This window comes from Chionomys nivalis, chromosome X, assembly GCF_950005125.1.
Source record: "Chionomys nivalis chromosome X, mChiNiv1.1, whole genome shotgun sequence".
NCBI lineage: Eukaryota > Metazoa > Chordata > Mammalia > Rodentia > Cricetidae > Chionomys > Chionomys nivalis.
In genome coordinates this window covers 53,204,265-53,229,962 of record NC_080112.1, presented here as the reverse complement: position 1 = coordinate 53,229,962, position 25,698 = coordinate 53,204,265, and the positions used below count along the sequence as shown (strand labels likewise).

The following is a 25,698-nucleotide window of genomic DNA, read 5'->3' as shown; positions in this document are numbered from 1 at the left end:
TACTCCAACTGATCCAGATCTAGAAGATCTGCAATAGGGCCTGATGATATATTTCCATCACAATCATATAGGATGCTAATAGTGTTGTTCTATAGACAGTGATTTAGAGGAGGGAATGGCAATCACATGGGAGAATACATGAAAAAACACACAATGGAACAGAAAGTCTACTTTAGTCAAAGAGAAACAGTAGGCTCTATGGTTGGCTTACATAATACACAGGAAGAAAACGTACCATGTCAGTTGTGGACACAAAATAGTTTTAGTGGATTGTTTATTTCATGGTAAGGAGTGTGAGTTTTAAAAACATGAAGAATTTATGTCAGAAGTACTTAAATAGGGAGGGACATGATTACCATTGGGCTTTAGGTTTTGAAAAAGATTTTAAAAATTAGATAGGATTGCAGAGGGGTTTGTATCATATTGAAAGTTGCAAATAAAAGATGAAACCTATTTTATTATTTCAACATTGAATGTTTCATATTATGTTGCAGATTAAGGTATGGTATGTCTCAGGGTTCTGAAGCAGACAAAAAATCACCCTCATTGTAAAGAAATGTCAATTTTCTGTCAAACTTCTCCATTCTTAAATGAAAAATGAATACCTAGTAATCTGATGCCCTGTGTCCAAATATAGCAACATTTTTATCCACGAGTTCCACAGATATTCTAAACTATTGTAGCTGAAGTAACATTTGGGAAGCTTATAAATATGGAATTGGAACGACAAATACTGAGCTAAGCTGAAATAGCCTAGCTACAGTTAATAGAAAATCAATCCTAGAGTTCAGATAGTTAACTTTTCTCATTGCAATGATTCGATTCCCATAAAAGCAATTTAACAATTAAATTGACTATAATATGAATTGGTGTTATCTAATTTGTGTGTGAACAGGAAATAACACTTAATTCATGATTTTAACACCATTCACTCTGAGCATATCTGCTTTCAGAGATATTATACACAATGTTCATTTTATAGCAATGAAGTATAGTGCACAAAATGGCTTTCTAGAGCCTCTATGGAAAATGACATGATACCATTGATCACCTCTTTTCATATATCATTTGCAGGCATCACAGTGCCTGACGTTTCATAAATTACCATATTATCTTCTTATAACCCAGAGGAAGTCAGTCATCTGACAAGAAATTGCTATAGTAGATCTACTCCTCTGTGACCTTTTTTCCTTTATAATTTTTTCTTCAGTTTTATAAACAACTCCTGCAAACTATTCAGTCTAATTTTAATTTTTGGAACATTATTAAAACTGAAATTCATTATCAAATGATGACCTCATGCTGTCACCCCTATCAGTCATTCACAAACAGTTTTACTATGGGATATATATTTCAATATATTTTCCTCTGCTATGTTTATGAAATATTAAAAATTATATAATTCATTTTCCCAATTCTTTGAGATTTTCTTTCTAAGTATGTGGATGTTGAATAAATGTTGCCTCCTGTTTTTATTTGCATAAGCATCAATAATAGTATTCTGCTGCTAAATTATAGAAGAAATCAATCCAAATGATATAGTATTTTTATTTAGCTCAGACACATTTAATTTATAGCTACATATTAACAGAGAATAAAGAATTCATAATTGTCACTTACATTTGCCTCAGGAGCTATTGAGGGTATTAAATATGTTGATGCCATAGACTTATAACTGATAATGTACTAAATTGGGAATATAGTGGCTGAATAATCTGAAGCAGATTGTTATTTTTGTGCATGACTACATTTCTTGACTTTTCTCATTAATTTGTCTCTCTACCTCTAGTGTTTGCCCTCTTACCCATACTCATTAACAATTTAAAAATTGATCTTTGTTGGGGTAGAGAGATTGTTCAGTGGTTAAGAGTACTCACTGTTCTTCCAGAGGACCTGGGTTCAGTTTTCACCACATGGTGGCTCACAACTACTACACTCTTTTGCAGGGGACCCGATAGCCATGGCAAAACATCAATGCATACACAAAAAATGAGTCATTACATACTCACTTTAAATTTTCAAATTCTTATACCTAACTTCTCTTTGACTTCATTAATTGTATTTATTTCAAACCTTTCTTTAAAATCCTAATATCCAAATTATTTGGTTTTATTTTTTTAGGAAAGGTCATACACTTTTGAATTTTAATTGTGGACCTCACTTCTGATCATCTCTTCATACATACTCTCCAAGAAAATTGCATGTTACCTTTTATAATGAGAAAAGATTTCCTTTTAATTTCTTCTGGAATTATTGTACCAATTCTGGGGAACCATATGGTTTTTCATAGTGATTCCTACTATGAGAACATCTATTTACTATTTAGTAATGAATGATCACATGAAAAACTCAGCAAATTATTATTTAATTGGAGCATGAACAACTATATACTGTACCCCCATTATTGTTTTAACTCTCAGTAAATAATTTCTTGATGTATACTTAACTTTAATAAAATTTCCTAAAACAGGCTTCCTGTGTGAGGGCGAGCATGATTCTCATCATTAAATATGAGAAGATATTATTACAAAGAGAATATGCATAAAATACCAGAAGAAAGTATAGTATTCACATAAAAACAAAAATATTGATTATTGGAATCAAATTGAAGACCCAGACATAAATCCACACAATATGGATACCTTATTTTTTTATAAAGAAGCCAGAAATACATACTGGGGGGAAAGACAGCATCTTCAGCTAAAGGTTTTGGTCAAATTGGATGTCTGCATGTACAAGAATGCTAAGAAATCCATACTTTTTACCCTAAACAAAATTCAAGTTCAAGTGAGTTAAAGACCTCAACATCCAACAAGATAAAATGAAACTGACAGAAGAGAAAGTAGGAGTAGCTTTAAATGAATTGGTGCAGGAGACATCTTCCCGAACAGAACACTGATAGCACAGGCACTAAGATCAACAATTCATAAATCTCATAAATACAACCTCATGAAACTGGAAAGTTTCTGTAAGGCAAAGGGCACTGTCATTCAAACATATTTTTACCAAATCTATACCAGATAGAAGACTAATATTAAAATATATAAAGAACTCAAGAAACCAAATAAACCAATTAAAAATTGGATACATATCTATAAAAAGAATTCCCAAAAGTGGAATTTCAAAAGGCTGAGAATCATTTAAAGTGTTCAACACCTTTAGTCATCAGGGAAAGTTCTTTGGGAATCCATATTTTACATCAGTCAGAATTGCTAAGATCACTAACACAAATGACAGCTCCTTCTGGCAAGGATGCAGAACACTGGAGACACTCCTCCATTGCAGGAGGGGGTCCAAACCTGTCCAGCTACTATGAAAATAAATGTGGAAGTTCATTAGGAAGTTGGAAATGTATCTACTCCAAGATCTCACTATACCACCCTTAGGCATATACCCCAAAATTGCTTCATTCTACCGTAAGGACACTTGCTCATCCATGTTTGTCACAGCCTTATTTATAATAGCCATTAACTGAAAAAAGAAACTAGTTGTTTCTCAATAGAGTGCAAACTGGTACAGCTGCTTTGGATATCAGTATGCTGATTTTGCAGAAAATTGGGAAACAACCTGCCTCAAGACCCAGAAATACCACATTTGGGTATATACCCACTGGAGGTTCAATCATACCACAGGACATGTGCTCAACTATATTTATAGTAGCATTATTTGCCATAGCCAGAACCTGGAAACAACCTAAATGTCCCTCGACCAAAGAATGGATAAGGAAAATGTGGTCATTTACACAATGGAGTACTAGACAGCACAATAAAATAACGACATCTTGAAATTCGTGGACAAATGGATGGATCTAGAAATATCATATTGCGTGAGGTAATCTAGACCTTGAAATACAATTATAATATGTACTCAATCATAAGTGGCTTTTACACATAAAGCAAAGAAAAACCAACCTACAATTCACAATCCCAGAGAACCTAGAAAACAAAGAGGCCCCTAAGAAAGACATACACGGATCTAATCTACATGAGAAATAGAAAAAGACAAAATCTCCTTAGAAAATTGGGATCATGGGGATCATGGTAGAGGGCTGAAGAGGAGGGCAGAGGAAGGGAGGGTAGCAGAGAAAAAATATGTAGTTTAATAAAAAAAATTAAAAATCAATAAAGAAAATATGGTTCAATTACATAATGGAGTATTATTCATCTGTATAAAAAACTACATCATGATATTTCTAGGCATAGATGCAACTGGAAAAATCATACTGAGTAAGATAACCCAGAGCCAGAAATATAAATGTGGGATTATTTTGCTTATAAGTGGATATTAGCAGCCGGGCGGTGGTGGCACATGCCTTTAATCCCAGCACTTGGGAGGCAGAGGCAGGCGGATCTCTGTGAGTTCGAGACCAGCCTGGTCTACAAGAGCTAGTTCCAGGACAGGCTCCAAAACCACAGAGAAACCTTGTCTCGAAAAAACAAACAAACAAACAAAACAAAACAAAACAAACAAACAAACAAAAAACGTGGATATTAGCTCCTACATAAATGTTAACTAGTCTGCAATCTACAGACCTAGATAGTTTATGTAAAGAGAAGAGGTCTAATGGAGAAACACCGGTCTCCATGGAAGGGGGAAATAGAATTGATTTTATTGGCTAACTAGGGGCATGTGAAGAAAAGAGGGTGTGGTCAGAGGTGGTGGGAAATAGGATGGAGGGAAAGAATTCAGGGAGAGATGGCTGTAATTGGAGGGCATTTGGGGAGTAGTATGGAAACAATTTGTAGTTAAAACTTCCTGGAATGTGCATAGTTAATCCCAATGAGAACGCCTAGTAGAGGGGAGTACATAGTTTCAACTGGCCATCTGCTGTAGCCAAGAAATGTTTCCAGTTCAGGCACTGGGTTGAATTCAAGTGAGTTGCTGTCCAAGGGGTTCCCAAACAAACCCGGCTGTTGCTAAGATACTGGATTTTTCTGCAGATACTGACAGGGTGACACCCTTTTTTTGCTATGGATAACACCCACACTACTCAATGAACATGGAGAAATCAAGCTGGTGCTTTTACATGGGGCCTTCACTTCTACATTCTTGTCCCTTTGGTGTGGGAAGGTACTCTTCAGGCTACCGAAAGAGAAACAACGACACCAGCTCTGTCACAAAACCATTTACCTACAGTCAGAGATGCACATTTTAAGAAGGACCTGAGGCCTGGAATATAGGGAACTTAAAGGCCTTAAAAGTCTTCATTTTGTTCCCTTGTTTTGAAATCATCTAAAGATTTATAATTATAAAATAGTCATAGTGCTTTTAAGCCTAGGCTACCAATTTTCTGGCACTCATAATCTTGTGCCTCTCATACTTACAAGAGCTTCTACTAACATTACACCTAGTCATAGACTATATATTATTTTATTAATTGGGGGAGGTTAGTACAGAACACAATTTACACAGCGAAAACTTACTAATTTACTTTATTAAACAGAGAAAGCTGTATTCTGTTTCTTCCCCTGGCGTCAATGTTTCAATGAACTCTGCCAAGCTGACTTTCCCTGGCCAGCATAGCTCTAAATCTAGGAGTACCAGTTAAGAATCACTTGTTAACACTAGTTCTAGCAATTATGGTGGCTCCACGAAACACTGGAAACTTGTGTCTCTGGAAGATTTGTTCTTTTTTATTATTATTTTTTATTGAAAAAAAATTTCCGCCTCCTCCCAGCCTCCCATTTCCCTCCCCCTCCTCCCACTCCTCTCCCCCTATCCCCACTCCTTTCCCCCTCCCTCTCCAGTCCGAAGAGCTGTCAGGGTTCCCTGCACTGTGGAAAGTCCAAGGTCCTCCCCCCTCCATCTAGGTCTAGGAAGGTGAGCATCCAAACTGGCTAGGCTTCCACAAAGCCAGAACATGAGGTAGGATCAAAACCCAGTGCCATTTTCCTTGGTTTCTCATCAGCCCTCATTGTCCGCCATGTTCAGAGAATCTGATTTTATCCCATGCTTTTTCAGTTCCAGTCCAGCTGGCCTTGGTGAGCTCCCAATAGATGGGCCCCACTGTCTCAGTGGGTGGGTCCTGACTTCCTTGCTCATGTTCTCCCTCCTTCTGCTCCTCATTGGGAACTTGGGAGCTCAGTCCGATTCTTAAAATAAGGCTTCATGGTGATGATCATCATCATGAACTAAAGAGGTGCTCAAAGTAAATTTTTAACTTTGAAACCTCATTAGAAACTCCAACTGTCATTGTTTTTACTGCTGAGTAGTACTCAAATATGTATATATTCCATACTTTCTTCATCCATTCTTCCATTGAAGGGCATCTAGGTTGTTTCCAGGTTCTGGCTATTACAAACAATGCTGCTATGAACATAGTTGAGCATATACTTTTGTTGTATGATAGGGCATCTCTTGGGTATATTCCCAAGAGTGGTATTGCTTGAATTTTGCATGCAAATGGACGGAAATAGAAAACACTATCCTGAGTGAGGTAAGCCAGACCCAAAAAGAGGAACATGGGATGTACTCACTCATATTTGGTTTCTAGCCATAAATAAAGGACATTGAGCCTATAATTCGTGATCCTAGAGAAGCTAAATAAGAAGGTGAACCCAAAGAAAAACATACAGGCATCCTCCTTAATATTAACCTTCATCAGGCGATGAAAGGAGACAGAGGCAGAGACCCACATTGGAGCACGGGACTGAAATCTCAAGGTCCAGATCAGGAGCAGAAGGAGAGAGAGCACGAGCAAGGAACTCAGGACTGCGAGGGGTGCACCCACACACTGAGGCAATGGGGATGTTCTATGTATCGGGAACTCACCAAGGCCAGCTGGCCTGGGTCTGAAAAAGCATAGGATAAAACCGGACTCGCTCAACATAGCGGACAATGAGGACTACTGAGAACTGAAGAACAATGGCACTGGGTTTTGATCCTACTGCACATACTGGCTTTGTGGGAGCCTAGGCAGTTTGGATGCTCACCTTACTAGACCTGGATGGAGGTGGGTGGTCCTTGGACTTCTCACAGGGCATGGAACCCTGATTGCTCTTAGGGCTGACAAGGGAGGGGGACTTGATTGGGGGAGGGGGAGGGAAATGGGAGGCAGTGGCGGGGAGGAGGCAGAAATCTTTAATAAATAAGTAAATAAATTTAAAAAAGAAACTACAACTGTGTATTGTAATAAGAGTTTTCGCAAGCTTTTCATATGATTTTGAATTAAGATCGAAAGTGAAAACAACCATTCTGCAGTGTCAAGAACCTGAGAGATTAGAGCAGAAAGTAAGAAGTTCCCCGAGTCTTTAGGATTGAGAGCTACCAAACACTAATTAAGGCTGAGGCCACTCTACTTACAAGAGGAATGTATGCATATGGAACTGTCCAAGGTAAATAATACAAGAGCTTCCAGCACAAATTTGTGCTAATCTTGGTTCGAAAACCGAGTTGAACCAGAGTAGATTCCCTCAGCATTTGCCAAGGTGAACAGGGTTGTCATGTGTGAATAATCCCCTTGTTCTCTCATCTGACACCTCCTGTATATATGCTTCCCCACAGTGAAACAGACAAATCCATTTTCCCCTTCAGTTCCAAAGCCTTTTATCAAGCACAGAAGATAGACAGATGAGTAAGTCTTGGACCCTAGACACACAGTCTTGTAAGAATAATGCCTGGTTTGTATCTATTGGTGTCTCATTATGGAATATTTTCTCCTCTTTTTTGTCTTTCTCTCCCTCTCCTTATCTGACAAGTTTCCACAGTGTTGGTGACTGACTTCAACCCACTCTTACTAGGACTTCTGTGGATAACATTGTCTCACTCACCTATTTATTACCAATTATTATTTGGAGTAGGTTTTTTAATTTCTGAAGATTAAACAATGGGAATATATATATACATATATATATGTATATATATATATATTGTATTTTAAGGGGGGAGAAATTTGTCTGTGAATAAATTGCCTTTAATCACCACATATGAAACATGGACAAGTGGCTAGAGTGTAGGAAAGTTTCTAGGTTTGTGTACACTGGGAAAAAAAGGAGAAATGATTTTTAATGAACTTGTCATAGGTATTGTAACCTGTTCTACTCTTGATTTTCCTCGTTATCAAGATTTAAGGCTGCTTGTTTCCATTTAACCTAACTAAGCTCATACAAATTATGTTGGCAATGTCTGCATTTGTCAGGGTGACTTGGAATTGTAGAATTGTATTCTGATACTCCAATGTGGTTAATGAGCCACACTGACTGATTAACAACCCATATAAGATTGATGTGCATGGAATGTACTTTAATAGAAAAGAAACCCTTGCCTCCCTGATTTATATACCTTTCACAATTATAGGTCAAATGAAATTTCTGAAGTTCTGGCTACCTGGATCCAAATTTCAGCACTCTGTGACACTAGTATTAGAATTTATGATCATAATTACAAATGCATCTAGTATACTAGGGAGGGAATGAACCTGGACATATGTATATTACTTAGTAGTTAATGAATTGTATAGAATAATATGTAGTTTGGCAGTCCCTTCTGTTTGCAAGTGTAGCTATTTACAAATGTAGCTTTATAAACATTTGTTTTATCCATGGCTACAATGATATAAATGGTAGTTATGTATAATACATTAGACATAATATCACAAGATGTCAAAATAATCTATAAGCCAAAGAGTATATAGTTAAAAAGAGGCATCTTTCTGCTTATTTTTAATCAGTAGAAACAGGAATATTCACACTTAGGGAACAGAAGATGAAGGGCTGATCTGGTATTTTAACTGTATTTTATCTCGGTTTGACTCAGTGGGTGTTCTCCCTGCAGCTGGTTAGACCCTTCCTTCCTCTCTGCTTCAGATGCCTCCATGTAAAGGTGGTGACACTGGTCCTGACTTGAAATCGAAACTGCTTGCTGCTTACTCAATTCTCATGTTATGTATATTTTATCCAGACTGCCAAAAGCAAATCATGGGATGGCAAGAGAGCTCTAAGTCAAAAAGTTGAAAAATCTACTAAATAATGTTGGTTTTGTAAGTCTTTGTTTTTCAAGTATGATTATCAAAAGGATGTTAATATAGTTATTTCATTATATTAAAAATGACGAAGTGCATAGCTAGTGAGAGGCAGGTCCAAAAAGTAAAGGAGAAAACTGTGAAGATCACAGTGACTTGTTTTAAAGGGAAAATAAAACAAGTAACATGTTTTAGGGTTTCTTAAATTCACTTGATTTTAGTCCATTCACTTTGAAATAAGAAGTAAGGGATGTTGATTTCATCACAAATAGAGAGTAAAGGCCCAGTATTACATATATTCTCCATGACATGCCTTGAGGCCCATTCCTTGGCAAGTCTGTATATGCCTGACTATTACCTAACTAGCATTATTGTTTTTTCATGAATTTCTTTTAATATATAAGCCAGTGTGTAAAAAGAGTATTCTAAAATTCAGGCCCCAACGAAATCACCTGCCAATAGAAGACAATAATGCACATCCTCTAACTTGATGAACATGAAAATTCTGAATTGACTCAGACTCACTGAATGTAGAGTAGATCCAAGAAACCCTTTCAGCAATTCTGATATGAGAAACAAAGGCCTAAAGATAGGCTTATAAATTCATATGGGTAAAAGTCAGCTTGGGACAGCCATTTAAAAAAATGAAGAATATTCAGGTATTGGCCCATCACCACATAGGCTTAGGAGAAATATCTAGAGCTTTAATAAACTGTCTATTTGATTCTGAAAAATGTTCTGCTAATTGCACTGATCATAGACTCTATCCTAACTTCTACATATGTTATTTAACATCCCAGGCTTCTTCCTACTTCATTTCCATTCTTTTCCTTCCATCCTCTTTACTATTCATCCACTATATCTGTCCTCTTCCTTTAGTAGAATTTCTTTAGTATGTTTTCTTTCTATCTTTCCAATTTGCATTCTTCTTCATATTTTGAAAATATTTTCCTTTAGTTTTCCAGACCACCTTCCTTATCTTTCTTGCTATTCCTCTAACTCATTGTTTGTACTAATCTTGCATAATGTATAATGTTCTTGGAATGCCCTTGGATAATTTTAATATTCATTCAACATTTTTTTTATTTTTTATCAAGAGTCAGTATTATTCACTGTGAACTATGAAAGTAAAAATCACATGGCAGAATAGTGTTTATGCCATAGATATTCAATATTTGACATATATTGTTACATTATTTATTCACTTTTGTTAAAATTGCTTTCAGTATCTATCTTTTCTGCCAACAATGTACTACTCAAATATGAAGTTCCTTGAGATCAATCTATCCTTCTGTAAGTTCCTGGCCACTATCATAGTATCTAGAATGTAGCTGTTGTATTATAAATCTCTAAATGCTTCTGAATATACAAACTGTACTTTGGTAGAAAACTGTAGCCTTTGCTGTAAGATATTTTGCTCTTATCTGCAAAAATGAGGCTAACTTCTCAGACAGACGTCAATGGTGATGTTTACAAATGGGTGCTATATAAACAATACACAACTGATAAGAATTCTCCTCCTCCACAGGACGTAAAATAAATTATTTAATCAAAGGAATGATTTGTCTGTAATTTAAACAGTTCTTACCTCTTCCTATATTTTGTAACACATAAATATAAAAATAACTCAACATTAAAATCTCCTAATTAAAGCGAGTGAAGAAAATCTTTGTTCTTTAATAACAGTGGGGTTCTTTCACTTGGGACATATGCAAATCCCAACTGTCTCTGAGAAACTAGGTGTTTCTTTATTGCACATTCACCACATATGCATATAGAAAGGGGGAGCAAAAATAGGTGGCTATCCTTGTGACAACATGTATTTTTAGATTGCAGTTGATTCTAATGGGGCAAGCCCATCTAATTGACCAATGGTTGTTGTTGATTTTTGTAGATTTTGAACTTGACCCTGAATCTGAATTGTGTAGGACCTTATTCAGATATTTCTGGTCCCACTCTCTATACATTTCTGATACAGAAAATATCCAGCAGGCCAATAAATTCACACTACACTTCAAGGGTGATACTGATCTGGGAATCATGCTTGGAGAACCACTACTCTGCTCTGTAGTGTGTGTGTGTGGGAAGTCTACATATGCCAAAAAGAAGAGCATTGTGCTCTGCAGGAATAAAAACAAACCTGGAAAGTTAAAAAGAAATACTTAAGCCAACCATATTTTCTAAATTAATTGCACTAATACATATATAAATTTGTATTCATAAACTATTCTAAATTTACTGATGTATTATGTATATTTGTATATGTGAAATAATGTAATTATGATACTCAAAACTCTAACAAATTATGCCTGCTTTAGGACAGTGTGTGATTGTTATGGATTGGGTATAGCAAAAATCATGATGTTTTCTTTAAATAAAGAATTATAAAAGAAATAAACTACATACCTGAGTAGTTATAGTAGAACCTACATGATATGCTATGTAAATTACAGTATATATATATATATTTAAGATTCTATTATATATATATATATACATACATACATACATATATGAATGTTCTTCTTGAATGCATGCCTTTATGGTAGAAGAGAGCATCAGATCCCACTCGATCTAGATGGTTGTGAGCCACAATGTGGGTGCTGGGCATCAAACTCAGAATCTCTGGAAGAGCAGCCAATGCTCTTAACTGCTGAGCCATTTCTCCACTTCACAATTTAAATTATTCAATTTAGTTTTCCTCTAAAATTGATCAATAGGACATTGAAGTTTTGTGATATGACACGGAAAGACTAATTTGAGAGTAACACAATATTATTTCAACAGACCGTATGCATGTAGTCTATTATTTGAGCTCCTGGTACATATCTAATAACTTTCCCAATGGTAGAAGTACTTAATGCAGTTCCAATCACACAAATTTACTGAGCATTATAACAAACATGGTACAAAATTGCTACTGTGAGTTATGCTTAATTATTCATGACAACACACTCCATGAAGTTAGCACTATCAGCATCTGTAGTTTAAATAAGTGTAAAGCAAATCTTTAAAAGATTAATTTGCCAAAACCACATGATTAAAAATTGCAGAACTTTTAAAATTTGTTTGGCTGAAAAGCAGTACCCACTTCTGTTTGTGCAGCTGAAAAGTTTAATTCTGTTTGACTCACTCTCAGGATGTTTAGATGCTGAAAAAGTAGACATGAGAAGAAGCATCTATTACCTAGGACTGTAAATTAGGGTAAAACTGTTTTTCCATTTATTTGAATCCAAAGCTCTAATAAATAAATCATTTATTTTTGAGATAATAAATAATTCATTTATTTATCTCCTTTGAGATAGCTCATTATTAAATATCAGAAAATATTTTATAAATTGTTTATATCAACTCAATAAATCTTTCTCAAATATCAGTTCTATTCAAACATCAAGATTAGATCAAATAATCTGAGGGATAAAAACAGTCAAAACTAGATTTTATTTTTGGGTCATATATGTTTTTTCTTATTTACTTCATTTATTTATTTGTTTTTGTTTCAAATATCTTTTTATAAGGTTGTTTCTTAAGATATTCTATGAGTAAACATATAGATTCTCAAAGAAAATAAGAGTTTCTTATAAAATAATACCTGTTAGAAATCAAGAATTGTACAAATAGCACAGTACACAGTAGTTCTGAAATTGTGATAATAGGTGGAAAAACTATCCATTGAAGGAAGAAAAAAAATTACTTAGATAGTACTTTGTGTGTATGTCAACCCTTTCTTAAACTTGAGTAAGTCAGTGGCATATAAGCAGTAGAGCCATGATAGCTTTATTTTCAGGGTTTCTGTATACTCTGTAGCTAAAACTGCTTAGTGGGGACAGGCAGAATCATATCATGGATTTATTTTGATAATCTTAATGAGAAGTAATGGTCATTCTACTAGAATAGCAGTGGATATAAATATAACTACAAAGATAATTAAAGGGATAAATTAAAAATTAAAGGGATAGAACCAGGTCACATATTTGAGGGAATAATTTAAAGATCATAAGGAGAGTCAGAAAAAAAATCTAGGCTTCTGATGTGGTTAACTTTACTATGCTAGATCTAAGAGGTAGAGCTGAGGAAGAACACGCTTTATGATTGTACTTATATTTTCTAAAAACATAATCATATATTTAATTATAATCCATTTATTAGTTGCATCACATTAACTCTAGTAAAATATGGAAATTTTTAGAGCCCATCCCAGGCCTAGGGATTCAGAAATTTGAGGATAACTGCCTTACCTTCCTGGTGAATGTTACTCATATTCAAGCCCTAAAACTCTTTTTTATGAATTTTTGTACATCTGTAAAAATTGATTTTCTGTCAACTTGACACATGCTATCACAATCTGGGAAGAAGGAACCCCAATTTAAGTACTGTGTATTGGCATGCAGACAAGTATGTGGGTACTTTTTCTTGATTGATGACTGACAGGATTATTACACTGTAGGAAGTGCCACCTCTGGACAGGTGGTTCTGGAATATATAAGATATCAGGGTGAGTAAGTCATGCATAACAAGCCAGGAAGCAATGTTCCTCTATAATGTCTGCTTTTAATTCCTGCCTGCTGTGGGAAAATGGTCTTTTATCCTGTCACTTTTATTTTAATAAAACGCTGATTGGCCAGTAGCCAGGCAGGAAGTATAGGTGGGGTGACCAGGCAGGAAGTAGAGGCAGGGCAACGAGAACAGGAGAATTCCGGGAAGAGGAAAGAGGCATTCTCCAGTAGTCATTCAGTCACAGAGGAAGCTAGACATAGAGAAAGCAAAATGAGAATGCCTCACTGATGAAAGGGACCAATCCACATGGCTAACACAGACAAAAATTATTGGCTAATATAAGTTATAGGAGTTATAATAAGCTTGAGCTAATAGGTCAACCAGTTTATAATTAATGTAGACCTCTGTATATTTCTTTGGGGCTGAATGGTTGGGAGACTGGTCAGGACAGAAACCTCTGTCAACAAATGGTACCATGTGGACAACTGTATTCACATAAAACCTGAGAGAGCTTGGGAAATAATTCTAGACAAAAAAGAACAGAGTTAAGCATGGCTTCTTGGTAGTATGTTGAGAGCCTTCCTGATTCAGCTTTAGAAGCAAAAACTTTACAGCTCTTTTAAGAGGCCCCACCACAAAACACTTAAATGGTGTTTATGAATAGCCTACATTTTTGGTAGCAGCACAGACCTTGAAACTCCATAGAGTGGTGGCAATAAACATGACTCCTGCTGGTACCTTCATCATGAGGCTAGACTCTCAGAAAGCTAAGGAATGGGGTGGATCCAGCCATCAAAGCTACAACTTTAATCCTAACCATATCACTTAGCAAGTTAAAGACTCATGTGGTCAGAAAAAGAGAGATATACTGAAACAATATATTCAGATGAAGAAAACCTCTAAATGGTTTACAGTGTGTATAAAAATATATGTAGATTAAAAATTTTTATTAAAAAAGCCAAAAATTAAAAATAAAAATAAAAGAAATAGAGTTTAAAATAGAGCCCCTTAAAAATGAAAAACACAGATAGTCTGGATACTGTATCTTATTGTCTTGTCTTTAAATTGTTTCATGGCTGAGGAAGGAGCAAAAGCTGCTAAAAGATATTTGATTATAAATACTGCTGGCTTAATCCAACATACATATTTTGAAATTGCCTTGACTTCAAAATTTCAGTCAAAAGCTATGTTACTTTGGAGAAGCAGTTTTGCTTTTGTTTCCACAGGACATGAGAGGCTGTGAATTCATTCTGGGCTAAGAAAAATCAGGTTTGATTAGGAAGACCCCCTGAAGAATCTTCAATGGGAGCAGATGGTCCAGATGATCCAATATTTCTGAGGACCTCTGTTGGAGTTTCCTCTGAGTTCTGTATCCAGAACAGTTTCAAGACTGCTGGCCGAGATGACCAAGCCTCACAGAATATTCCATTCAGTACTTGACCACAGTTCCAAATTAGCTTTAGGTCCCAGTAAGTATATCAGCACCCCCAATGAGTAGGAAATCACCTGGAAAACTATGCCCACATTTGCAAAAAAAATGGATTATGAATGTTTATCTTTGTTTAGAATATTCGTTACAAGAATTTATGGATAATGCTCTGGAAAAAAGCTAAACAGAGGATATTAGACTCAGAGTTCTTGTTTTGAAAAAAATATTAGGGGAGTACTGTGGGACAATGTTTTTTTTTTTTATCCTGTCACTTGTATTTTAATAAAACTCTGATTGGCCAGTAGTCAGGCAGGAAGTATAGGCAGCGATTAGGCAGAAAGTAGAGGCGAGGCAAAGAGAACAGGAGAATTCTGGACAGAGGGAAGAGTCCTTCACCATTCCTCATCCAGTCACCGAGAAAGCCAGACACAGAGAAAGCAAGATGAGAATGCCTCACTGATGAAAGGTACCAAACCACATGTCTAACACAGACAAGAAATATGGGCTAATATAAGTTATAAGAGTTAGAAGAAACCTGAGCTAATAGGTCAACCAGTTTATAATTATTGTAGACCTCTGTGTGTTTCTTTGGGGATGAACGGTTGTGGGACTGGGCAGACAGAAACCTCTGTCAACATCTGCTTTCCGATTTTTACTCTGCTGGTGTTCCTTCCCTGGCATTGCCCAGTATCAGACTGTGATAGGGACATTAAGTCAAATAAAACCTTTCCTCTCCTAGTAAGTTTTGGTCAAAGTTTTATCACAGCAACAGAAACCCAACTAAATCAGTCCCCTTACATGGATGACTTTCAAACAACTGGCAAGCTCACAGTCATGGTTATGTACAGAATAAAGTTGTTCTTGAGTCAGTGCCAGGGGGTGTTATATAAAGCTAACCCTCTTGACCTCAACAGAAGCTGCAGAGAATATTGTACATGTGTTTTATAAACCAGTAATTATGCATGCCATTTTCTGTGCTTTGCAAAAGTGCTAGACAGTGGTGCCAGAGAAATTGACATTAGCAATCTAAGTTGAATAGGTAAAATTGTAGAAGACATTGCAACACAAAATTGATTAGGTACACTTGACAGAGATAGCACTTTTTAGCCATCAGTCTCTGCTTGATAGACATAAACAGCTATTTTCAAGGCTCAAACACCCACACTTCCATCTCTAGAACAATGTTAGAAATTCTGGATACTTGACAGTTAAACCTCTGTTGCAAATTATCCTCTAGCAACAATATATTAAAGCAAGAGTTTCTGGTGTTTTGATGTTTTCAAATAAGGAACTTAATGATATGTTTAAAATATGGGACTTAAAATTTAATAGTTCACTTGATGTGTATCCACAATTAAGAAACTCCCATTATAGGGGAAAATGGGGTTGATTGATATGATTAATGTCTAAAAGCACAGAAACCCCAGCCTCTACAGCAGTGTATAAGTTAGAAATTTGTATTAAATTTTTTGATTTTGAGAATGTAAAGCAAAGTTGAAGGTTTTAAATTACAGTTTCATGGCATTCTAGGATACTGAGGTATATTCTGAACACAGCTGTTTTGTTTTGGGCCAAAATAGTAAGGTTGTTGTTTTTATTTGTTCAGTTTTGTTTTGTTTTTGTATGTGTTATCATCCTACTTTGACAATTATTTTTTATTAAATGACATTTCTTTTAGCCAAGGCCCCTAATTTTAAAAAAAATCATATTCTTTCTTTATCAGAAAATATATACTTATATAAGTTTACTTTAATCTTGTCTATGGTATTCATAGATTGTATTCTATTCTATTGAGTTAAAAATGTGTTATTAGCAAATTGTAACATTTTAAGTAATGCCAACTTTGTGACCTTGAGAAATACTGACATCTTGGCACTGTGACAATTCCTTCCAAACTCTTGCATGGTGATGAATAAACTGTAGAATGACTTCTAGAAGCTTACAGACCATGTCCTTAGGATGAAGGTAGCCTATCCATGTAAAACTGTATTCCTGAGAAAGGTCAACTCTCTCAGAAAAGTTTAATATGTGTCCTAGATGACATACAACTGATGCTAGCCGGGTTTGCCTTTCTTAAACTGAAAGAGACTTGCAGCCCTGTCTTCAAAAGAGGTTTCAAATTATAACCATGCAACTCTTTCAGACTCAGAATTCTTTTTCTCATGTACCTGAGAGTCATTCCTTTGGAATATAATCACTAAAAATAGATAAGGCCTCTGTCTCCTATGCCATGCGGAAGGATGGAATCTTGACTTTGATAACTGCCATCCTGCAGATATAAGTGAATCACATTTGCACTGGACAGCATTTTTAATTTACTTTTCTGGCTATATTGAGCCAATTTACTCCTCCTCCCTCAGACTTCCTTTAAATCTTCCAGGTCACCTCTTCACAAATTAGAAGCAATCTCAGTTAGACTGAATAAAAAAGCCATTCCCTCACCTTATCCAGCTGTATTTTTGCTTACAACATATATGATCTCAACATTACTCTGATAAACATATTATCTTTAACAACCAAACATGAAAAAAAAATGCTTCAGCTTTGTTAAAATTCTCAAAAGACTAGACCATTCATATTTGAGGTACTTTTGAAAGTAATTTCACTTCCTCTTCAGTATGTTCCACAAACAGACAAATTTGAACCTTCAATTACATGCTATCATAGTAAGAAGCTGATTGGACCATAAATGAAAAGACATGTGTCGCAATTGCATTGCCTAAGTGCTAGTTATGTACATTATTCATCTCTTCAATGAAAACAAAGACTTTCCATTTTTTCTTTTTGCTGTAACTACTACCATGCAATGTAAAACATATGAAAAGTAGGCAATTCTCCTGTACAGTAACCGGTTTGCAATTTGATTTCAACTTTCTACACAGATATCCCTTTCAATACTGATCATTTTCAGTGGAAAACAAAAATCGTACAAGAATTTTGAGAAGAAATAAATCTCAAAATTTATGATAATATTTGCTAACCATGACCAGTTGGATCCCACTCAACAAAAAACAAATAAAATTTATGAACGAATAAAATTTTGTTTACAAAATAAGTGTAATATTTCTTTTGAAAAAGGTATCATATAAGCCCTAGAGAAAGTCTATAGAGAAAAGTAAAATGGCATTCTTATATATATTTTCCTTTGTATGGCTCATATTTAAAATAGATATCTCTTTTCTGGATATAACCTGTGACACAAAATCTTAAATACTAACATGTTGAAATATAAGTTTTAAAAACTATATTCCAAATAGTTAACTAATTGACATTTGCTTTCTTCTGATAAATGTAAAGTATCAATTCTCTGAACATAGATTTTTATGGTTACACTTTCAAAATAATTATACCATTCAAACTGCTCAGTTGCCTGCAAAACCCAAACTGTTTGAACATTAGTTTTAGAGAAATTTTCATGAAGCCTTTAAACTCTGGGTGTCAAATTCAACATTTAGGCTCCAAAGCATACGGGTGGTATTTATCACCCTTCAACATTCACATTCATCATTTAAAAAAAATATTTTTCAGATTGACAAAATTGCAATTGTAAGTCAGGGTTTAAACTCATCCATCCCATAACCTTTATAGTTCCTCTTTATATAAAGTCCTAGGACTTGCCAATTAGCAAAACACCAGGCACTGAGAATAACTTAAAATGTCTTTATGAGAAAGACTCAAATAAAAAGTGTAAAAGGAAAAGTTAAAACAAAAACTTAAAGAACTATCTATTTTAATTACTCTGAGGGATAATATCATTTAACATTCCTAAATCAAGGTCCCATCAAAATTCTTCACAGATCTTGAGAGGACAATAATCAACTTTATATGGAAAAACAAAAAACCAAGGATAGCCAAAACAATTTTATACAATAAAGGAACTTCTGGAGGCATTACCAACCCTGACTTCAAACTCTATTACAGAGCTACAGTAATGAAAACAGTTTGGTATGGACATAAAAACAGAGAAGCCGGACCAATGGAATCGAATAGAAGACCCGGATTTTAACCCACAAACCTATGAACACCTGATTTTCGATAAAGGAGCTAAAAGTATACAATGGAAGAAAGAAAGCTTCTTCAACAAATGGTGCTGGCACAACTGGATGTCAACCTATAGAAGAACGAAAATAGATCCATATCTATCACCATGCACAAAACTCAAGTCCAAATGGATCAAAGACCTCAATATCAATCTGTATACACTGAACCTGATAGAAGAGAAAGTGTGAAGTACCCTATAACATATGGGCACAGGAGATTGCTTCCTATGTATAATCCCAGCAGCACAGACATTAAGGGCAACATTGAATAAATGGTACCTCGTGAAACTGAGAAGCTTCTAAAAGCAAAGGAGACTGTCACTAAGACAAAAAGGCAACCTATTCACTGGGAGAAGATCTTCACCAACCCCGCAACAGACAAAGGTCTGATCTCCAAAAGATATAAAGAACTCAAGAAACTAGACATTAAAATGCTAATTAACCCAATTAAAAAATGGGGCACTGAACTGAACAGAGAATTCTCAACAGAAGTTCAAATGGCCAAAAGACACTTAAGGTCATGCTCAACCTCCTTAGCGATCAGGGAAATGCAATGCAAATCAAAACAACTTTGAGATATCATCTTACACCTGTCAGAATGGCTAAAATCAAAAACACCAATGATAGCCTTTGCTGGAGAGGTTGTGGAGGAAGGGGTACCCTCATCCATTGCTGATGGGAATGCAAAGTTGTGCAACCACTTTGGAAATCAGTGTGGCGGTTTCTCAGGAAATTTGGGATCATCCTACCCTAGGACCCAGCAATACCACTCTTGGGAATATACTCAAGAGATGCCCTATCATACGACAAAAGCATTTGTTCAACTATGTTCATAGCAGCATTATTTGTAATAGCCAGAACCTGGAAATAACCTAGATGTCCTTCAATGGAAGAATGGATGAAGAAAGTGTATATATATATATACACATTAGAGTACTACTCAGCGATAAAAAAAAAATGACATCGTTAATTTTGCATGCAAATGGAGGGAAATAGAAAACACTATCCTGAGTGAGGTAACCAAGACCCAAAAAGAGGAACATGGGATGTACTCACTCATAATTGGTTTCTAGCCATAAATGAAGGACATTGAGTCTATAATTTGTGATCCTAAAGAAGCTAAATAAGAAGGTGAACCCAAAGAAAAACATATAGTTATCCTTCTAGATATGGAAACTAGACAAGATTGCCGGGCAAAAAATTGGTATCTTCGGGGTGGGGTGGGGTGGGGGTAAAGGGCAGATGGGGAGAGAAAAATGAGAAGGGGAGGATGAGGGAACTTGGGGAAATGGGATGTTTGGAATAAAGGAAGGATGGATATGAGAGCAGGGAAGTATATATCTTAATTAAGGGAGCCATCTTAGTGTTGTCAAGAGACTTGAACCTAGAGGAACTCCCAGGTGCCCAGGGCGATGTCCCCAGTTAGTTCCTTGGGCAGCTGAGGATAGGGAACCTGAAATGGCCCTATCATATAGCCATACTGATGAATATCTTGCATATCACCATAGAACCTTCATCTGGCAATGGATGGAGATAGAGACAAAGACCCACATTGGAGCACCAGAATGAGCTCCCAAGGTCCCAATGAGGAGCAGAAGGAGGGAGAACATGAGCAAGGAAGTCAGGACCACGAGGGGTACACCCACCCACTGAGACAGTGGGGCTGATCTATTGGGAGCTCACCAAGGCCAGCTGGACTAGGACTGAAAAAACATGAGATAAACCTGGACTCTCTGAACATGGTGGACAAGGAGGGCTGATGAGAAGCCAAGGACACTGGTACTGGGTTTTGATCCTACTTCATGTTCTGGCTTTGTGGGAGCCTAGCCAGTTTGGATGCTCACCTTCCTAGACCTGGATGGATGGGGGAGGACCTTGGACTTTCCACAGGGCAGGGAACCCTGACTGCTTTTCGGACTGGAGAGGGAGGGGGACAGGAGTGGGGCTAGGGGGAGAGGAGTGGGAGGAGGGGGAGGGAAATTGGAGGCTGGGAGGAGGTGGAGATTTTTTTTCAATAAAAAAATTCTAAAAAAAATCTACCAACTAATAGAAAAATTAAATACCAACAGAGGTTATAAAGTATTGTAGACAGCTGAAAATAAGTCTCCATTTTATGTTATATACTAAAATTAGTATACACTTTAACTTTAAAATTATTATATCAGCTATAAATTTAGCCTACACATTTTTGCAGTGGAACTCAGTACACAGCAAAGAAAAAACATAATTATGAGTCTTAAGTTATTTTATCCAACACTGTTTTGTTGGATTGTTATAAAAGTCAATACTATGTAGGCATTCAGTAAAACATAAAAAGTCATTTAATAGACTATTTTGTTACAAAATCATAAAACTAAATGCTAGTTTCCACACTTTATACCTGTTTTAGCCAGGCTTAAATGACATGAGAGTCTGTGATGTTTTCCAAATGCTTCATGAGTATAATACTATTCCCTTCTCCATTTAACAAGTAGAATAAATACATAGCAGAAAAGAAGTTGATAGCAACTAATGACACAGTCATATAAACTTGTTATAGGAAACTTCATCATTTTCAATCAGTCTCTCAATGTAAAGGTACATTGAAATCATATGTATACACATTTGGAAATGTTATTTCTAAGCTTATTTCCTTGTATTCTGATTTTGTGGTACAGAAGCATTAACTATTTTCAGGGATAGGCTTTATAAAGTAGGAGCAGTTACAAATAGTTCTTATACATAACACCATACTCTTACTTTTAAAGGTTGTTTAGATTGCCAAAAAGAGTTCTTGTTCCTCTAGCCTTTCCTTCTCATTAAAAAAAATGGCCTCAGAAAACTTCAGTTTTTAAAACAATTGGACTTATTTTAGCTTTGCTCTTTTCTTTAAAGTCACAGTGACATCTACATTAGGAAATCTATCATTCTGTTAATTATAATTCCAAACTGATGTGGGATTGCTTGTGACTTACACCTTCATATATTAACTTATTTGTATAAACCTAATATAAGATTCTATGGAGCAATTACAATTCAAGAAATTACATACTATCCACCTCATGTTTTAAAACAATCCATTGAGCTTTATATTTTAAAGTCAAAAATTTTTAATCAAAAGAATAAAATCTGACCCCATATCTAACAAAATAAGATGAAAACAACAAATCCTACTAAAAATATATCTAAGATCTAAAATAAGATCTAAAATGAGTCTAGAAACTATGAAAATACTAAAAGAAAACTAACAGGAAGTATCATAAGACATTTTTACACACAATGATTTGTTTGTATGTGATCTCAACATCACTAGACATAAAGGTAATTTAGATATAATAGCATTATATAAAACTAAAAGCTTCAGTGTAGCAAAGAAAAGAATCAAAATAGTGAGAAAACAGCCATAAAGGAAGTTAATTGTTTGCAGCTATTTATCTGGCTGAAGGTTAATAATCAGAATATTTAAGGAACTCACAAATCATAGCAAAAATTAAGATGTGAAATTATTTAAACAAGGCATTCTTTAAAAAATTAAAATGGTATATAATTTCATTGTAGTGACAATAATTGCTATGAAATTGCTGTTAATATTTCCCAGAAAGGGGAATTCTATTACATGATTAATAGGAATATATATTTTAATAAAGTTATAAAGTATCGGTAAGAGGTTCCTCAAAAAAGCTAAAAATAGATATACTAAAGGATCCGTTCATCACATTTCTAGGAAATAATCTCAAGCTGTAGCAGGAATACCTACAGATTCATATCTTTTCAAGCACTAGTACATAAACAATAAATTTATTTAAAACATGATTGACAGAATAAGACAATTCTCCCACACCAGAATACAGTTGTCCATGGTTGGTGGGAGGAAAATGAAAATGTTGTATATACAACAGCATTATTTTATTTGGCCCCAAAAGAATGAAATTGTGTCACTGAAATATAACTGAATGAAGTAGAGGGCACCTTAATAAAAATAACTCAGACACAGAAATACATACCACTGCTTGTTCCCACTCCTAATTCGAAGTGAAAATAGTCATTGTTTGTATAGAATAATGATTATTAGAGTTTGGGAACAGAAAAGGTGTGTGGATAAACAGAGCTTGCATAATCAGTACTAAAACACAGTTAACTAGAGAAATGTTTGTTCTGGAATTCCATACCACAGAAGGATGATACAGTTCACAATGAGCTACTATACATTTAGTAAAAATTTACAAGAGAGAAGTACAAATTACATACACATATGAGAAGCAAATGTCAATGTTTAGATTTGATCAGTACACACTATATTCAATAAGATAATCTGTATAGTGAATACATCTTTATAAAAAATCATCAAGATGACAAAGATTTCACATTTTTCTTTTTATTTGTAATATTCTTTGTCTCTTTCCTTTCATTCAAGATTCTTCTCTAAATTCAATTTGATTTCACTGTTTACCTTCTCTATCTGACCTTACTTCCCACAGTCACACTCTACCACATTGTACACTTTGATGCTTTGTATAAACATTATCAATATTTATAATCTGTACAATCCCTGTAGCTCTTTCATGATAATGTAACATCATTGTGAGTCAAAACATTAGCTTTTTTCTTGACCTAGGTTAACATCTAAAATCAAATCCAATATACATACTCAATCTTGTTGAGGTAATTCAAGAAATATTAAAAGTTCCACTTTCAACAGGTATTATTTACTTTTTAACTTTATTTTAAATATAAAGAAACTGAGGGTAGATGGGTAAGGTGGAGGCTCACAGTCATATACCAGCCTTATATAGGATACTTTGGTGTGAATATCATATTGAGAAACACAAAAGTTAGCATGTACTACTGAAATGGTTTCTGAGTTAGGCAAGGTCTATGTTGATCAATAAAAAATATTTAAAAGGTAACAATATCAAGACAACTTTAAGATACCATCTTACACCTGTCAGAATGGTTAAAATAAAAAACACCAATGATAGCCTTTGCTGGAGACGTTGTGGAGAAAGGGGTACACTCATCCATTGCTGGTGGGAATGCAAACTTGTGCAACCACTTTGGAAAGCAGTGTGACGGTTTCTCAGGGAATTTGGGATCAATCTACCCCTGGACCCAGCAATACCACTAATGGGAATATACCCAAGAGATGCCCTATCATACAACAAAAGTATATGCTCAACTATGTTCATAGCAGCATTGTTTGTAATAGCCAGAACCTGAAAACAACCTAGATGCCCTTCAATGGAAGAATGGATGAAGAAAGTATGGAATATATACATATTAGAGTACTACTCAGCAGTAAAAAAACAATGACTTCTTGAATTTTGCATACAAATGGACGGAAATAGAAAACACTATCCTGAGTGAGGTAAGCCAGACCCAAAAAGAGGAACAGGGGATGTACTCACTCATATTTGGTTTCTAACCATAAATAAAGGACATTGAGCCTATAATTCATGATTCTAGAGAAGCTAAATAGGAAGGTGAACCAAAAGAAAAACATATAAGCATCCTCCTGAATATTACCATTCATCAGACGATGAAAGGAGACAGAGACAGTGACCCACATTGGAGCACTGGACTGAAATCTCAAGGTCCAAATCAGGAGCAGAAGGAGAGAGAGCACGAGCAAGGAACTCAGGACCGCGAGGGGTGCACCACACACTGAGACAATGGGGATGTTCTATCTGGAACTCACCAAGGCCAGCTGGCCCAGGTCTGAAAAAGCATGGGATAAAACCCGTCTCTCAGAACATTGCGGACAACGAGGACTACTGAGAACTCAAGAACAATGGCAATGGGTTTTTGATCCTACTGCATGTACTGGCTTTGTGGGAGCCTAGGCAGTTTAGATGCTCACCTTACTAGACCTGGATGGAGGTGGGTGGTCCTTGGACTTCTCACAGGGCAGGGAACCCTGATTGCTCTTTGGGCTGACGAGGGAGGGGTACTTGGTCGGGGGAGGGGGAGAGAAATGGGAGGTGGTGGCGGGAAGGAGGCAGAAATCTTAAATAAATAAATAAATAAATAAATAAATAAACAAACAAAAAGAGAACTTAAACAGGGAGGTTTTATTAATGAGCACATGAATAATTTTTTGCCATCATTAACTGTCATCAAATAAATAAATAAAATTCTCACTACTATAAAAAATTTTGAGGAGTTGACTGTACTCTCGATATTTTACAATACATTTTCTGTAAATATTCATGTCTGTCGTAATAGTAGTTAAAGATCACAATATGCATTATGATGTTCTACCCTGCAAGTTAAAAGTCTTCTTCAGCTCGAGACCTTCATTTTGTTACATTAATTGGAGGAGACAGGAAGTACCCTGTCTCTGTTTTTTAATTTTACAGTAAGGAAAGTACAGATGCCTTGTAACGCCAAGGCTTGGAGAGAGCAATGAAGTTTATATTTATAAAAGCACATTTTACATGCCAGAAGAAGGCTGAGATGGAAGGCTGTCTCACTGTACTTAATTTAAATCTTTGTGTACAGGTTCTCAATGCATAATAAACAAGTAGGTAAACAATTAATGATACAAAAGGAAATATAAAGCAATATAGATGGAATGCTTATTGTAAGTTAGATCTGTATTTGTTTTCCAGTTAGGATTAGGTAACAAACTACATAAATGGGTAGGTCCATTACAGAAATCACTCCGAAAAAAAAATTGTGAAAGGAAGCAGTTTTCCATGGTGGTCAAATTACTTCAGAAGCCTTGAATTCATGAATAAAACACTCCATCAAATTTTATGCATCTCAAGCACTTCTCCCACATTTAAATTCACAGC

The 25,698-nt window shown here is 35.5% G+C and overlaps 1 protein-coding gene across 2 annotated transcripts in view; it reads right to left on the bottom strand.

Annotated features, from left to right (window-relative positions):
- The window catches only part of Dmd (dystrophin), a 2,258,623-nt gene that overhangs the window by 1,031,781 nt on the left and 1,201,144 nt on the right, over positions 1 to 25,698 (bottom strand). The gene's annotated exons all lie outside the window — the stretch shown is intronic.